Consider the following 18882-nt stretch of genomic DNA (forward strand, 5'->3'; position numbering starts at 1 on the left):
TACACCAGTCTCAAAAAAAAAAAATGCTGCAATTACTGAATAGTCACAGAGTTAGGGGCCACATCAAGTGGCTGGAATAAGTAATTATTTCAATGTGCACATATCAATGCACAGCTAAGAGAATCAAGTTCATGGGATTACATCAAACCAAAAAGACAACCTACAGAATGAGAGAAAATATTTGCAAATTATACACTTGATAAGATATTATTAATATATTAAATATATAAGGAACTCAGATAACTCAATAGCAAGAAAACAAATAACCCAATGAAAAAATAGGCAGGGATGACCCCACCTATATAAGGTAGTCAGATCCCTCATGACTGAATTTAGGGTTCAATTTCCAGCACTTGGAAAAAACACTCTGGACAGGATGTCCACAGGCAGAGCCATCATGTCACACGAACTAATCTCCTATTCGGATAAATACAATGAGGAGGAATTTGAGTACCAGAATGTCATGTTGCCCAAGGACATAGCCAAGATGGTCCCTAAAACCCATTCAATATCTGAATCTGAATGGAGGAATCTTGACTTTCATCAGAGTCAACCATGGGTTCATTATATGATCCAAACCAGAACCTCGCATCTTGCTGTTCCAGTGGCCACTATCCAAGAAGCCAAAGAAATGAAGCTGAGGGACCAGCAGTTAGCGTAATGGCTGTGTCACTGGACTCCCGCATGGTCAACCACGGTTCGTGTCCCGAACCTGGCGGCTTAAACGCACGCTGAGCGTGTGTGCATGCATGCCCAAGATCCCAAGAGGAGAATGGAGGAGAAGGGATTGTGGTGTGGCCATCCTCCCTGGGGGGTGATTTCTCGCTTTCTGTCTCTCTGTCTCTCTCTGTCTGTCTGGCAAGTGCACGCACCCTATGACAATAACCTCTCAAAAAAAAAAAAAGAAAAGAAAAAAAAGAAATGAAGCTGACAAGCCACTTTTCAATGACAAGCTTTATACAGCTATTCTTACTTCCTAACATCTTTCTGGTAACCAGATTATGTCACCTTCCTGTTCCTCACTTTGATATTTCAAGGATATTCAATATACTATTAGAACATGCTGGTAATTGCTTGAGTAGAACTAACATCACCACAGCCAAGTAGATGAGTACTCTAGGGTTCATCAGGTATGACCCTAGGAGCCATGGTGCCATCTGTATCCAGCAGAACACACATGACAGAAGGAAGAAGCATCTGAGACTCAGATAATTGCTGTTGCAAGGATCATGTAAACTTGCTGTTTTGTTTTTTTCCTGCTGGGTGTTTTATGGATGGTGACTTGTGGGTTTCTGTTTCAGTGTATTGGAAACTTCCATTTTATTCAAGAAATCTGTTTTATGTCCAAAGCCTTGGTTAAAGATCAAGTTTTATGATCAAAAAGGAAAACCAAAAATCACTGGACACATGTGCATGTATACCCCAAATTTCAAGTGAGTAAATAAAGAATGGATTGCAATATGATGCATGAGACATTGGATGTGCTTTCTCCCTCTCCTCCTGTCTCTCTCTTTCTGTCTGGCAAGTGCACATGTTCTCTGGCAAAAATTAAAAAAATAATAATAAAGAATATTGGACATTCACATGTAAATCATCATCACTATCATCATCATCATGTAGACCTCATAATTCTCCTTTCATTTTCATGTTTTATTGCACTGGCAAGAAGTTCCTGTGTAATGCTGAACTGAACTGATGAGAGTAAACATTGTTTCTTGACCTCGCAGGAAAAATATTATACCTTTCACAGTCAAGTATATCTTTAGATTTTTCTAATTTTCTTTGCCATTTTGAGGGGATTTCCCTCCAGTGTTTATGTCTTTAGTAGAAACAGATGTTTGGCCAGCTCCATAGCCCCGTGGTTAAGCACAGTGCATTGGGAACTACATTCCACATGGATGACAACACTTCAAATCTCAGTTCCAGGAGCTTGTAAAACATATTGGCCATGTGTGCACATGTGCCCAAAATTCTGACAGGATTGAAGAATGGAGGAAAAAGGACTGCAGTATGACCATGCCCCATTGTGGGGTAGGGGGTATTTCTCTCTGTCTCTGGTGAGTGCACACAACCTCTAACAATTAAAGAAAAAAGTTTGTAAACAGAAAAATACATTTATTACAAAATAACAGTGTAAGGCTGGATGATGCCATGGCATTAAAATATGATGCTCTCTGAAGTAGACCCAAATGAGAAGGATGAAGTTTCATGTCCTGTCCAGGCATGAATATGTCTGTGGTCTAGGATGGCTAAGACTGGGTTACATCATAGCATTAAGACTCTGACAGGTGTGCTGTATCTCTGTAACTCTATCTCTTTGTCTCTTTGACTCATGGAATATACTTTAAAAATAATGGACTTTGCATTTTGTTTAATGATTTTTGCATAACTTGAGATGACCATATAGTTTCTCTTTTATAGTTCATACTGTAAATTACATTGACTAATTTCTTTTCTTTTCTTTTTTTTAGAGAGAGAGAGACTTTTGCTATAGGGTATGTGTGCTTACTGGAGAGACAGAGAGAAATAAAGTGAGAAACCACCCCCCTAGGGGAGATGGCCACACCACAGTCCCTTCTCCTCCATTCTCTTCTTGGGATTTTGGGCATACATGCACATGCGTCTGGCATGAGCTTTAAGCTACAAGGTCCAGGACTTGAACTGTGGTCAACTATGTGACAGTCCAGTGACATAACCATTATGCCATCAGTTGGTACCACATTAATTAATTTCTAAGATAAACGTGTATTGTTGATGTAAAATTCTTTTGTAGACTCTATCCATCTCCATTAATTGTAAAGTATTCCAGTCTGTCTGATAACTAGCATTCTTCTGACCTTGAATAATTACCATATACTGATCCGATAATATTTTTGGATGTTTGTTTCTTTGGATTAAGGTCCATTGTTTGTATGTACCATCCTCAGTACTCAGAATCCTTTATGGGGTCTTCTTGCAGATCTCCAGGGTTCTTTGTGTAGCTCTCACTTTTCCAGTCTCCATCCTGTGATCTCTCAATGATTTGGTCACTTTGGACTTTCAGTTCCATTTCTTCAATTCAGGATGCCCACAGGATTCCTCCTGAGCTTCCCAGCCCTGTACTGAAGCCTGGAAATTTCCTCAGGGCTACCAAAACAATCAGAGGCCTCACCGTATGCATTTCCCATCTCTCAGACATCACTGTCTTTGAATATCTGATGTCCATTGTCTTCAAAACTATTGTTTCATATATTTTGCCTAGCTTTGTTTGTTTCAGGAGGGAATGTTAATCCAGTATAGGTGAGACATTTTTCATTTCAGAAATGAAATTTTGCTATGATTTAAATGATAGTAACACTTTTTACTTCCTGAGAGGAATCAGGCGGGCTCTCAGAGCTTTTTAGTCAGGGAAGAGAACAAATCAAACCCACCATACATATATGGGGATACTATTAGAAAAAAAATAATAAACCATATTTTCATTATATTCCACAAGTTATTCTTGTACATTGCACCAGTTATTCAACTACTAGAAAAACTTTGATGACTTCAAGTATAGAATTTGCTCATTTATGCCTTCTTTTACTCCTTGTACTGCAACTATAACTTCTCTTTATTGGATGATAATTATTAAATATCCTGAGGGAGTGAGACAAATGTTTTTTTTTTTTCCCTTGGAAGGTTTTCTAGTCAACATTTTCTGCCCATCAGCCATCACTGGAACTTTAAAAAACCTGCTACACCCTGCTCCCATTTACTACTCTCATGAAAGATTTGGTAATGGAATCAGGCTTCATTCCAGTTTTTTTTCCACAGAGCCACAGATACCAGAATCTTTATCATATTACCAAATTTAATTTTATCACTTCAGACACTGTATTTGATAGTTCTCTAACATAAACCTATCTGGTCTGGGTCTGACTATAGTGAACTTCTGAATAAAAAGATTTCAGTCAAGAACTTTATTGTATTCAAGCAATAAAAAACATTCTCAAAGGCAAGAAAAAAATTACTGATAGGCTTGCCATTGTGTAAAAAAGGATCTCCAAATATTTTCCTTATTTCTAGTTTTTTTTCAGAATTTATATAGCATGTAGAACAGCCTGGAAGTATTTAAACACTTAATCCTTCAATTAAAACATCTATTAAGTACCTCTTGTGTGATGGGCACTATAATGTGCCCTGGGAATATAGACATGAAGTAAATCCATTCTGCCTTTAGGATGTTCATAGGTTGAACTGGGTCTCAAAGTCACTCAGGCATATAAATGAACAACTAAAATGATATGTTTTATTTCCATAAAAGGTCAAACCCATATAAACACTATTAAAAATTTTAAATTGTAGAATAATCGAATTTCAAAACATTATAGAGAAGCTCACTTTTTATTTCATTTCCCTTAAACCCTATCAAGCAAAGTTTCATGTCTTCCATAAGAAAATGATATTAGACCAGGAGTAAGCAAACTATGGCCCAAGGGCCAAATTCTTCCCACATTCTCTTTTTATGAATAAGTATTTTTTGGAACATGGCCATGGCCAATCATTTATATAATCCTTATGCCTTCTTTCATCTTATTATAGAAGAGTTGAATAGAAGCAACAGAAGGGACCTGGTCCTGAAAACTGGACATATTTATTATCTAGTACTTTATAGAAAAAGTCTATTGACCTCTACATCAGATGATTAAATTTTTAGCCCAGTATCTAAACAAGAAAACTCTACCTACATTAAGACTAAAACTTAGCTGCTTTGAAAATGCAATAAAGAAAATTAGATAACCCATTAGCCAATTTTATGTTCAAGAACTTGACAATGGTTTTCTCTACATGACTCCCATGCCATTTGTTTGTTTGTATAATGCTAATTGCTTTTATTCAGCCCTCAGTGGAGATAAAAATGATTAAATTTTTCATTATTTTCATTATAGCCTTCCCTATATTCTTGTATATGTCACCCCTTTCTTCACAAACTAAAATGTTTTGAGAGTCTTAGAGTCACAGTAATACAAATGGCACAGTGAGAACTTTGACTCCAGTTTCACTTGCCATGTAACTCTCCAAATAAGTGATCCTTGGTAAATCTTTTCTTCGCACTACGCTGGTTTGGTAAATATCATCAAAAAGTGCCAACTATTTCCAGTACTATTTTCTTGAAAGGTTTCCTTGGGAGTCTTTTTATAAGAAAACTATTACCTTGAAATCAATTTCTCATGTTCTGTTTTTCTAACTTCGCCTTTTGCCAATAACACAAGTGTTCCCATTGTTTACAAATCGTTCTTTGAGAAAGGAAACAAGTTCACCATGACACAGCAGCTTTCTTAATGTCATTCAATTTGGATTTGCTTTAGAACTGCATTAAAATGTTATCATTTACTTCCAAATAGATTATTAGGCAGCCAAAAAATGCTATATTAACTTAAAACATCAAAAAGTCTACAGAGGAATTGTTGAGAAGAAAATAGTTGGGAACAATAAATAAGCTTCCTCAAAAATAATTGGTTGTTCAAGTTAACATATGTGTCTCTCATAAAAGCATAGGAGAAAAAATGTTTTTCTATATTTCTGTTTGGATAGATTCAAATTGGTGGTAATAATCTGCTAAGATGAAAATATATTTAGATAGGAAATGTCCATCCCTACAAACCTCACATTTATAGGTAAGTTTTATTTCTACTTTGATTAATCTGCTTGCTCCCTAAATTACTTCTGGAGTCTCAAAGCCCACTTTCAAAAATGAGATTGCCTAAGGTTTGTCAGCTGAAGCAGCTAAATGGAGTCTGGATTTCTTTTACAAATTTGAGTTGATGAGTGGGGAAGCTGACAAGCTCAGTGGCTTATTTCCCAGGCCTAGTCACTGTAGTCTATAAACATAATTAGAGTCATTAAACAGTTTTGTGAGTTTTCAGAGTTTTATGCAGTTGCTCTTCTAATGTTATACTTTAACCATTTTTAACGGTGCTATGTTCTATTCAATGAATTATTCATGTTACTTCTTAAAAACTTAAAAAAAAAAAAAAAAAAAAGCTGAAGTTTCCACATGAAAAAGACATTGCAAACACTCTAGTGTTGTTTCCTTATTTAAAGACTAGGTAATAGAATGCAATTCTATTTGATTTTTTTAAATTAATTTTATGTTTTTATACGGCCACATTTACATACACTACATGCAAAAATATGCAATAATGAAAGAATGCCATTACTCCACCCACTCTCCTAACTGGAAAAAGTGAATTCCTCCATGGCTTACCCATAAAATACACTCTGCTTATTTGCCAATTTGTTTACTTTCCATTAGTTCTTCTCTTTGTATGTAAATCTGTATCTTTTTTCAGTTTAAATACTATCAGAATTATCTATTAAAAATCATCACTTTCTCATATTTCTAGGTTTATTTCTTTAAAAATAATTGGTAATGATCACTAGTTTTTATAATTATTTTTTCTCACTTGGCCTTCTGATGAGAACAACCTTAGAATAACAGAAGAAAAATAAGAAACCACATTACGCTTTTGTATGTATAAAGACATGGTATCTGTGACAAGGAAAGCAGCATGTAAAGTACTTAAAACATCACTGCTGTCAAGACCAGCAAGGGGTGTGGTAGTTAGGGTGCTGGATTACCAAATAGCACACTGTGGTTTGAGTCCTTGACCTGGTGTCTTGCTTTCTCACTTTCGCTCTCTTTCCAGTCAAATTAACAATAATAATAAATGAGATTAAATAGATAATTATTTTAAAAAACAAAACAAAAAAGATATGCCAAGTCATCCCACATAGATGCCTTTTAACATCAACTACTGGCCTCAAACTGACTTTTTAAAGTCAATTTTCTTAAATAATTATTTTCTTGCGGTTGGCAGGTGGCATAGTAGTTAAGAGCACTGGACACCCACATGACTGACCACATATGTATTATTATATATTATCTATTGTTCTAATATATTCCACATATGTGTTACTATATTTTACAAAGTAAGATTTTACTGATTAATAAACTACAAATTATTTGAAAGTATTCATTTTGTCGCATTTTTGTCATATCCACCACCATAGAAAAATACAAATAATATAAATATTTCCTTTCATTTCTTCCTTAGTTTAAAGAGACAATTCAGGTTTTAAAAAGTTGGAAACCACTATACTAATCCTTAAACAATAAAATTTTCATTTTAATAGGTTCGTCAAGATTTGACCAGTAAAAGCAGTGTAGTATCTTTTCCACATTGTTCATGACTATAGCGTAAGAGAAAAGAAAAAACCTGCAAAGAAAAAAGAAAAGCTGCCAAGTATAATTCATCACCCATACCCAATAAATTAATGTAAGAACTTAAAAAGAGCTCTAAATATTGACATGCAAGATGCCCTACATCCTTTCTTCCTACGTAAATAATATCCATAGTTGCCATCCTATAATAAAATGACCTAAGATGAAGAGCCAGAAAAGACATGTAGTCTGGTATGTGTTTTCTCCCAAATATTAGCATGTGTTTTTGAAAGAATTTAGCAGTATAAAAGTGAGGCATAGATATTTTAAGCAAAATATGTAATAGCCACTCTAATTAACATCACCCAAGATATTCAAACATTATATTAGTACAACAGTAATTAGAGTGTGGACCTATTTACTCTGGCATATTAGAGTGTCAAGGCTTCCATATTTATAAAGCTGTATATTTTCAGCCTTTTATTCCACTTGCTGAAATTGGTTCTGGAAATATATATGAGTATCTAGCTCCACCATAAAACAAAATTGTTCTAAGATGTTTTCATTGCTAGAAATTGCCTAGACACTTACTTCATAGTCAAAAGAGATTAACCTTGATACATTCTGAAGTAATGTCCCTAAGACACTTAATAAAATGTTGGTTGTTTGCTGAACTTTGACACATATAATTTCTCTTTGTCTTTTATTTATAATCCATAGAAGGATGTTAGGAGTTAGCTCAGTCTGCCAATCCCAGCTCCATTACCTACTATTGTATTATTTAAGGCAAATTGTTCAACTCCTAATTTCCTCCAGTAGGATACTTCACTACCAGCAAGACTACATAAAATAATATTTCTTTAGATACACATGGCAAAAAGGAGGATTTAAAATGACATTGTCTTATTCCCTTGAGTAACTTACCTCACAGTCATCTTCCTACACGTTTTTTTTTAATTCACCTTCCTCAAGAAGTTGTAACAAGATCCATAACTTGGGTGGCTTAAACACAGAAACTTCTTCCATTTTTTTGGTTTTTTTTGGAGAGGTTTTTGCTACAGGGCACAGGGCATGTGCGCTCGCCAGAAAGGCAGAGAGACAGAGACAGAGAAACAGAAAGTGAAAAATCACCCCCCAGGTGGGATGACCACACCGTCATCCCTTCTCCTCCATTCTCCTCGAGATCTTGGGCACACACACACACACACACACACACACACACACATGCATCCAGTGTGAGTTTAAGCCACTGTGTCAGGACTTACACCGCGGTCTACTACATGGGAGTTCAGCGACATAGCCATTACGCTAACTGCTGGTCCCCAGAAACTTACTTCTCACATTGCTGGTAGCTAGAAAGTGCAAAATCAGAGTTGCATCAGACTTAGTGCTTGGTGAGGGTCTCTTCATGGTTCTGTCCTCATATGAGTTTTCCCTGGTGCATGCACAGAAAATATGAAAGAGAGCTCTCTTAGATCCTTCTCCTCTTATGAGGGCACAGATCCCATCATGAGGACTTCACATGTATGACCTAATTATCTCCCAAAGACCCCATCTCCAAGTATCATCATGTTGGGGATTGGGGTTTCAACATGTAAATTTGGGGAGACACATAACATTCACTCTGTAGCACTCACTAAGGCTATAACAGAAACCAGTCCCCTTCATCTGAAGAACAGTTAATTAGACTTCTATACTACACATTGGAGGGATGCATGGGCCTTAGCTTGGGTTCCTACAGAAGCAGATGCTGACAGTGTTCAAGTATAAGTATGTTATTTTGGAGGGGATGAAACATAGTTGAAGAATGAGGACATCAGTCAAGGAAGGAAAGGCTTTCAATGAAGAGAGTTCCTGGAGCTTAATCCCATCGGACATGTCCTAGATTTAACCTGAGGGAATTATTTCTACACCTACTCCCATTAGGCATTGGCTAAGAGCCACTGCTAAGTAATGTGAGTTCACAAGCACTTCAGACCAACATGGGCACAGGTAGAGTTGCATTCTTCATCTCAGAGAACATTCCCTGGAAGTCCTCTGGCAAACCAACACATACAGTCTGGTAACAAAGACACTAAAGTAATAAAGATCAAGAAATATAGGTGGAAGTCAACTACCTGGTGGTAGTTGACCAATGACTAAGAATTCAGGGACTCTTTAAACAACCCAATTCTGCAGAAACTACAATGCTGACACAAACATGGGAATGCTGGAGAGGTATACAGATTAAGGTCACACTACAGAACACAGTACTCTGAATTTCTATTTTTTTTTGTATGTGTGGTACTCTAGAAACTATAAACACAGCTTAAAATGACTCTGAAGAGAAGAGGGAACACAGAAATGGGACTTGCTTTTACTCCACAAACTCTTCATTAGTCCAATAGTAACAAGTACCCTTGTACACTAAAAAAAAGAAAAGTGAAAATAACAAGGGTTAGAATTATTTCTCTCACATTTGACAAACCCAGGAAGAGGAAAAGTAAAAATTTGTGATCTGTTTGGTAAAGAATATATCAGATACTAAGATCAGAATCTACTATCTTAATAGCTAAGAAAAAATTAGGAAAGGAAGACCTTCTTAGTTCCTCAGGGGTGCTATGACCTTTAACAGCCAAAAATTACCCCCTCTATTTAACAAACACTAAAATAATGCTTACTATGTACCAGGAACTGTTCAATAAATAAAACAGATAAAACTAAAGTAACCTGAACTAGGGCCAGCAGATGGCATAATAGTTATGTTACTGGACTACCACATGGTCAACCACAGTTCGAGTTCAGGACCTGGTGGCTTCAAAATCATGCTGGCTTTTGTGTGTGTATACCCAAAATCCAGGGAAGAGAAGGGTCTGTGGCTTGGCTATCTCCCTGGAGAGGGATTTTTCATTTTTCCTCTCATTGTCTCTGTCTCTATCTCTCTGTTTCTCTGGTGAGTACATATGCCCTAAGGCAAAAACCTCCATAGAATTTAATTAATTTTTTTAAAAGATAAAATAAAATAAACAAAACTAAAAAAAGAATAAAAATGAAACTCAGTAGCTACTCCTAAATCTATGTGGTACTTACTATAATTTATCTTAATAGGTAGAACCATGGAAGAGGTTATGTATTATTTCCAAGGAAAAAAATCCACCTCCCAAAGACACTCATTTCATTGTTACAGTCTTCCGCCTTCTTCAAAATAAAAATTTGAAAGATACTGGAATATATGGTTGTACCTAGACCCCATTACAAGTTTTTGCCCCTTACAACTACATTGGCTCATCCTTGGATTATAATGGATAGGGGAGGAGAGAAGAGCAGAATCTGCTGGCTAAGTGGAACAACTACATCAGAAATCACCTCTTTCTAACTGTATTTTTGCACCTGTTAACTAATCCTTCTCTATCTGACCTCAACCTTCCTCTTCACAGCCTCTAGCTATCCCTATTCTACTCTTTTTTTTTTCTTTTTTTAGAGAGAGGTTTTTGCTATAGGGTACATCTACTCCCCAAAAAGACAGAGAGAGACAGAGAGACAGAGAGCGAGAAATCACCCCCCAAGGAGGATGGCCATGCTGTAATCCCTTCCCCTCCATTCTCTTCTTGGGATATTGGACATGCATACACATGTGCCCAACCTGAGTTGAAGCCACTGGGTCTAAGACTTGAACTGTAGTAGACTACATGGGAGTCCAGTGACATAGCCATTACACCAACTGCTGGTCCCTTCTACTCGTCTATAAATGAGATCTACTTTACTTACCTTCTACATCTGAATCATAACATGCAGTGTTTCTTTTTCTTTGCCTGACTTATTTCGCTTAAGAGAATGCCGTCACGGCTTATCCATGTTACTGCAAATGACAGGATTTTATTCTTTCTTTATGACTGACTAAAATTTCATGGTGCACGTGTGTGTGTGTGTGTGTGTGTGTGTGTCCCTTTTCTTTCAAAATCATGCTGGCTTTTGTGTGTGTATACCCAAAATCCAGGGAAGAGAAGGGTCTGTGGCTTGGCTATCTCCCTGGAGAGTGATTTTTCATTTTCCCTCTCATTGTCTCTGTCTCTATCTCTCTGTTTCTCTGGTGAGTACATATGCCCTAAGGCAAAAACCTCCATAGAATTTAATTAATTTTTTTAAAAGATAAAATAAAATAAACAAAACTAAAAAAAGAATAAAAATGAAACTCAGTAGCTACTCCTAAATCTATGTGGTACTTACTATAATTTATCTTAATAGGTAGAACCATGGAAGAGGTTATGTATTATTTCCAAGGAAAAAAATCCACCTCCCAAAGACACTCATTTCATTGTTACAGTCTTCCGCCTTCTTCAAAATAAAAATTTGAAAGATACTGGAATATATGGTTGTACCTAGACCCCATTACAAGTTTTTGCCCCTTACAACTACATTGGCTCATCCTTGGATTATAATGGATAGGGGAGGAGAGAAGAGCAGAATCTGCTGGCTAAGTGGAACAACTACATCAGAAATCACCTCTTTCTAACTGTATTTTTGCACCTGTTAACTAATCCTTCTCTATCTGACCTCAACCTTCCTCTTCACAGCCTCTAGCTATCCCTATTCTACTCTTTTTTTTTTCTTTTTTTAGAGAGAGGTTTTTGCTATAGGGTACATCTACTCCCCAAAAAGACAGAGAGAGACAGAGAGACAGAGAGCGAGAAATCACCCCCCAAGGAGGATGGCCATGCTGTAATCCCTTCCCCTCCATTCTCTTCTTGGGATATTGGACATGCATACACATGTGCCCAACCTGAGTTGAAGCCACTGGGTCTAAGACTTGAACTGTAGTAGACTACATGGGAGTCCAGTGACATAGCCATTACACCAACTGCTGGTCCCTTCTACTCGTCTATAAATGAGATCTACTTTACTTACCTTCTACATCTGAATCATAACATGCAGTGTTTCTTTTTCTTTGCCTGACTTATTTCGCTTAAGAGAATGCCGTCACGGCTTATCCATGTTACTGCAAATGACAGGATTTTATTCTTTCTTTATGACTGACTAAAATTTCATGGTGCACGTGTGTGTGTGTGTGTGTGTGTGTGTGTCCCTTTTCTTTATCTATTCATCTATCAAGAGACTTACAGGTCAATTCCAGATATTATGTTCTATAGCATAGCATGGTGATTAAAGTCAATAATTTACTGTGTATTTCAAAATAGTAAGAAGATGTTGAATATTTTCATCATAACAAAATAATAAATATTTGAAGTGATAGATATGGTAACTACCCTGATTTGATCACTACACACTATATACCTGTACTTAAATATCACATTATAACTCATAAATAAATATATGCAATTACTATGTGTCGATTAAAAATATTTAAGTAAAGAGAAATAGGTTCAACTTGCTAAAACAAGAGTAAAATAACTGAAAATCACACTAACAAATCTTGAGTTTCGGCAACAAATTTAGCCTTAATTATCATGTAATCACAATAATAAAGAACCATTGAAGAATCTGAGCAAGAATTTAAGAACATGCATTTGTGGTCAGGTAGCAGATTGTGCAACAAAAATTGTGGGTGTGCCACAGTCAATTACCGACAAGATTTGAGGAAAGTACAACTATCTAAAAAGGTTCACCTCATCACTAGGGTTAAAATACAATTGCTACTATGATTATAGCCTTCTAAAATGCAAAATTCAGTAGACCAGTGTTGAAGTAAAAAGACAGTTCTGAGTTTTACTGTGAACATATATAGTCATAGACACCAATCCTATTCTCTAGACCTTGAATTCATTCTTACAACAAGTCAAAAAGGAAAATTCTATTATCCTTTCAATAAGAACCACTTGGAAAGAGACGCACACAATGCTTTTTCAAAGATGTACTCTAGTTAGATCCAAAAATGTGTTCAAAAGCTAATTTTCCACCTCTCTATTTGACAATCAAAGACTTCTAGACAGTATGTACTTTGGAACTAATGGGTTTAGGGGTTGGTGACATGAGTTATATGTTCCTAATGATACAACTTCAACAATTGCCATTCTCACAAACTTCTTTTTTTAACCTAAAAACATTTTATGGAGGTGCTTTTCAAGCTGACATCAACTCAGAATCCCAATATTTATTTCTATACATGGTCAAGTTCCAAGTTCAGAAATTTTGATTATTTGGTTTAGGATACAACCTGAACAGGTACAGGTTACTTCAAAGCAGTTTAATAATTACAGGCTGCCTGTGGCTGCAGGGCCAAAGGACCGGGACCTGTGGCTCGTCCCCTGCCCACTCACCATTGGACTTCAGGTTTGTGTCTTGGGACTTTAAGATGAACTTGTACCCCTCCCCATCCTGTCTAGAGATCAGTTCAAACAAACAGCCTTGCTGGATTCCAGGCTGCCTGTGGCTGCAGAGTCTAATGGCCCAGATCTGTGGCTCATCCCCTCCCTTATTCACCTTTGAACTCTCAGTACTTTGGTGTTTTGGATAGTACTCAGCACTCAACAAGCACTGCATTAGCTCCTGAGGTGAAGCTCAGCTGCTCAGTTTCAGGTGCACCTGTTCTTTGAAACACAAGGAGGACTCTGGGTCACCCAGGACCAGTGACAACAGTGCAGGTGCTGGTGAGAAAAGGGAGGCAGAGCAAATGAGAGACAACCAATTTTCTACTCCTTCACATCTTTGAATGCTCAGAGATACTTTGAATAATTTAGAAAGGAACATATAGATCACCAGATGACTAGGAACAATTGTACAGGCACACAATATATGAGCAACCATCGAAATGTCTCTCCTCCAACGGAAAACATCAATTCCACATCACCCACAGACAACACAATGGAAGTCATGGAAATGTTGGATAAACAATTCAGAATATCTGTAGTGATCAAACTAATTGAAATTCAAGACAAAAAGAGACAATGAGCTCAAGGAAATGAGAAAGTCCTATCATGATTTGAAAGAAGAAATAGACACCATAAAAAAAAAGAATCTATTGGAACTGTTAGGGATGAAGAATGTGATACAGGAAATTAAAACCTCTCTTGAAAGAATTAAAAGTAGATTAGAGCACACAGAAGGCCGTATCTCAAGTGTAGAGGACAAAACCTCTGACCTAGAAAAAATAATCAAAAAGAGTGCAAAAACAACCAATAAAAATGAGGATAATATATGAGATAATATACATTGGACCTCTCATTGGAAACAATGCAGGCAAGGAAAGAATGGGCAAATATAGTCGAAGTGTTAAATGAAAAACAATTCCAACCAAGAATGCTATATCTGGTATCATTATCCTTCATATGGGGAAAAAAAAAAAAGATTAAAAAAATTTCTCAGATAATCAAAACGTGAAAGAATTTACCAACTCCAGACCAGCTCTTCAAGAGGTTCTGAAGGCAGTGCTATACCAGGAAAACTAAAACAACCAAGAAAATTACTCACTTAATGATAGGAACAGATCTAGAAGTATCAATAATACCATTGAATGTTAATGGATTAAATTCTCCAATTAAGAGACAAAGACTGACTGAATGGATTTTTTAAAAAATCAGAAACCTCTAGCTGTTGCCTACAAGAAACATACCTTATGGATAAAGACATACATAGACTAAAAGTGAAGGACTGGAATAAAAAAGATACTAAAAATGACATAAAAAAGTGAACGGACATCCCATGTTCCTGGACTGGAAGAATTAACATAATCAAAATGGCAATTCTACCCAAATTAATCTATGTATTTAACACAATTCCAATCAAAATACCAGTGACATTCATCATAGATTTATAAAAGACAATCAAAGAACTTGTGTGGAAACATAAAAGACCTCGTACTGCAAAAGCAATCCTGCACAAGAAGAGTGGAGTAGGTGGCATATCACTCCCTGTTCCCAAGATATAATATAAAGCTGTGATCATCAAAACGGCATGGTATTGGCACAAAAACAGACATGTGGAACAATGTAATAGAATAGAGACCCCAGAAATAAACTCCAAAGCTTACAGCCAACTGATTTTTGACAAAGGTTAACAGTCAATCTGTTGGGGAAAAGAAAACCTCTTTAGTAAATGGTGCTGAAAAACTGGGTATCCCCCCAAAAAACAGACGAAACTTAATCCTTAGTGTGCCCCATTAACAAAACTCAACTCAAATAGTTGAACCTAAGACCTCAAACTATAAAACTACTGGTGAAAAAACACTGGGGAAAATCTGGGAGACATTGTGGTAGGCAAAGACTTCTTAAATAAGACTCCCAAAGCACAGGCAATAATCCCTAAAATAGACAAGTGGAACCATATCAGACTAAGATGTTTCTTCACACCAAAGGACACAATAATTAGTGTAAATCAACAATCCTCAGAATGGGAGAGTATTTTTGTAAAATATGCCTGAGACAAGGGACTAATAACCAGAATATACAGGGAACTCAAGTGGCTTACTCAAAAAAAAAAAAAGATGACCCAATTAAAAGATGGGAAAATGAGCTGAACAAAAATCTCTAAGGAAGGTGCAGATTAAACCCACAATTGGATACTATATAACCCCTATCAGGATGGCAAAGATTTTTAAAAAATTATAAATCTTGCCAGGGATGTGCTGAAAGGGGAACTCTCCTACACTGTTGGTGAGAATGTAAACTGGTTCAGCCACTGTGGTAAACAATATAGAGGTTTCTCAAAGATCTACAAATAGAAGTACCATTTGATCCAGCAAATCCACTTCTGAGTATCTACCCAAAGGACAGGAGGATGCTCAGTTGGAAAAGTGTTTGCATATCAATGTTTATTGCAGCATTATTCATGACCACTAAGACATAGAACCAAGCCAAATGTCCACAAGCAGGTGAATGGATGGAAAAAGTGTGGCACATATACTCTATGGAATACTACTCAGCCATTAAAAAAAAAATGAGGCCCTGGCATATGATAGAAAGTGATCAAATATGGAGGCTCTATTGCTGAGTGAAGCAAGCCAGGTTATAAAAGAAAGATATTGTATGTATCCACTTAATATATATAGACTATCCACACTTTATAGTAGAGATCAAAATATTTGAGGGCATAAAAGCAGTGAAAATAATTAGTGATGCTGAAGACAGGATGGAATGTGGTGGGAGAAGGGAAGCATGCAGAGAAGGATAGTAAGAGAATAAATAGCAAGGCATGACATTAGTGAGACACAGAAATGTTTTATTACCTGTTGATGATAACATATATAGTGTTCTCAACTGGACTGATCTGAGAAGTATTTCATGTTGAGCAAATTCTTTTTACAAGTCAAATGATATATAGTAATTGAATGTTTAAAAAATGAGAATAAATAATAATAATCTGAAAAAATGATGAAAAGCTATCTGATGATGATGATGTAGATAGTAATGTCTTTGTCTTGACTGATATGCATAGTAGTGCCAGAAAAATAAATGTAATACACTATAAAGGTATATGTGATTCAATGTAATATTTAAAAGATTATGATAATTACAAATCATTTTTTTTAAAAAAAGCAGGTTAACAACTATACTGCTGCGTTCACAGTGGGAACAGTCATTTTGTATGTTAGGACATGCAGAACTTCAGGCAAAGATATGATCACATATGATCTTCACCACAGCCTTCTTAGGTGGATTATATCTACTTTTCAGTCAAGAAATCTGTGGCAGAGATAAACTGAATAAGCTTCCCAAGGTCACAGAGGAAACACATGGTGGAGCCAGGATGTAAATTCCAGGAGTCAGCTGCAAATATATATACATGCTTCTTACACCAAATAAGAAAAGACAATTTCTCTCTATAGGCCATGTGATAACTTTAGATATTAATTGTTAAATCTTGAACCTTCAAGAACTTAATCTCTAAATAACACTGGCTTGAACCTCCACTGTATTATCTGTGTAAAGTGTAACTACCTCTCCAATGATGTCCTTTCTATACCGGGTCTGACAAGCGGTCAGTGCTGACTCCAAGCTCTGGGTTTGACTGAATTAATTCAGTTCATGCAGGATTTTATCTTCTGCCATGCACTTGCCCATGTTGTAAGCTAGTTGGCCCACAAGACAACCACACGTGCCAATTGAGATTTTTCAGTACAAAAATGGAATCATGTTGCCACAAATGAAGGGCCCTTATGGATGAATGTCTATGACAGAAACTATTTAAGGAATTTCTCAAAACTGCAGTATTCTAGGAACTTCGTGCATCCCCACCCCTACTCATCTCTGGACTTCAGGTTGGTTCTGTGGGACTTTAAGAGGAACTCTTACCCCCCTCCCCCCCCACACACACACCATCTGCAAACAAGATGGAGCTGGCCAGCAGTTCCAGACACCAGGCTGCCTGCAGCTGCAGGCCCTTCCACTCGGGACCTATCACTCATCCTCTGGCCCTTCCCCACTTGCCTTTGGACTCGCTGAATTTTAGTGTTTGGAATAACGCGCAGTGCATTATGCATCACAATTTTTTTGGCTTTGATTTTTTTGCTCTTGAGGTGTTGCTTATTAGGTCAGTTGGAGGCTCACCACTCCTTAGAATCAGGGAGGACTTTGGGTCACCCAGGACCAGTGACAGCATTACATGGTACTGGTGAGGAACAGGTAGGCCAACCATAAGAGAAATCATCCATTTTCTAATCCTGTACAATTTTTAACACTCAGAGATACCTTAAATAAGTTAGGAAGCAACATATAGATCACATGACGAGTAGGAACAATCACAGAGGGTCAAGAAGTATGAGCAACCAACAAAAAGCCTCTCCCCCAAGGGAAATCATCAAGCCTACATCACCCACAGTCCATACAATGGATGTTGTGGACATGTCTGATAAGGAATTCAGAATATTTGTAGTGACAAAACTAACTGAAATGGAAGACAAAAGAGACAAGGAGCTCCAGGAGATGAGGAGGTCCTTTCATGATTTGAAAGAAGAAATAGATACCTTAAACAAGAACCACATGGAACTTCTAGGGTTGAAGAATGTGATATAGGAAATCAAAATCTCCCTTAAAAGTATTAAAAGTAGGTTTAGGTCAGGCAGATGATCGAACTCTAATGTAAAAGACAAAACATTTGACATAGAAAAAAGTATCAAGAAGATTGAGAAAACAACCCTGAAAAATGAGGATAATATACGAGGAATATTGGATACCATCAAACACCCCAACATCCAGATAATTGGTATCCCAGAAGAGGAAGAAAATAATAAGGGCCTAGATAATTTATTCTATGACATCCTGGAAGAAAACTTCCCAAACCTAGAAAGGCATTCAAATATCCAGACCCAAGAAATACATAGTGCCAGGCTGGTAAAAACAACAGACAAAGACAAGATACTAAAGTTGGCAAGAGGGAAATGTCAAGTTACTTACAAAGGTCACCCCATCAGGCTAACATCGGATCTCTTGGCAAAAACAATGCAGGCAAGGAAAGGATGAGGATATATAGTCAAAGTGTTGAATGAAAAACAATTTCAATGAAGAATACTATACCTGGAAAGATTATCTTTCATATGGGAAAAAAAAATAAAAACATTCTCGGATAATCAAAATTTGAAGGATTTTACCAACTCCAGACCAGCTCATCAAGAGGTTCTGAAGGGAGTACTATACCAGGAAAACTAAAAAGTCAGATAGACAGTTATATGAGAACAAAAAGCAACCAAGAAAATGGCTCACTTAATAACAGGAACAGATACAGAAATATCAATAATTACATTGAATGTCAATGGATTAAATTCTCCA

At 36.7% G+C, this 18882-nt stretch overlaps 1 pseudogene; it reads left to right on the forward strand.

Annotated features, from left to right (window-relative positions):
- The window catches only part of LOC102490114 (uncharacterized), a 51579-nt pseudogene that overhangs the window by 25285 nt on the left and 7412 nt on the right, over positions 1-18882 (forward strand).

The sequence above is a fragment of the Tupaia chinensis genome, unplaced genomic scaffold, assembly GCF_000334495.1.
Source record: "Tupaia chinensis unplaced genomic scaffold, TupChi_1.0 Scaffold000647_1, whole genome shotgun sequence".
Lineage (NCBI taxonomy): Eukaryota > Metazoa > Chordata > Mammalia > Scandentia > Tupaiidae > Tupaia > Tupaia belangeri.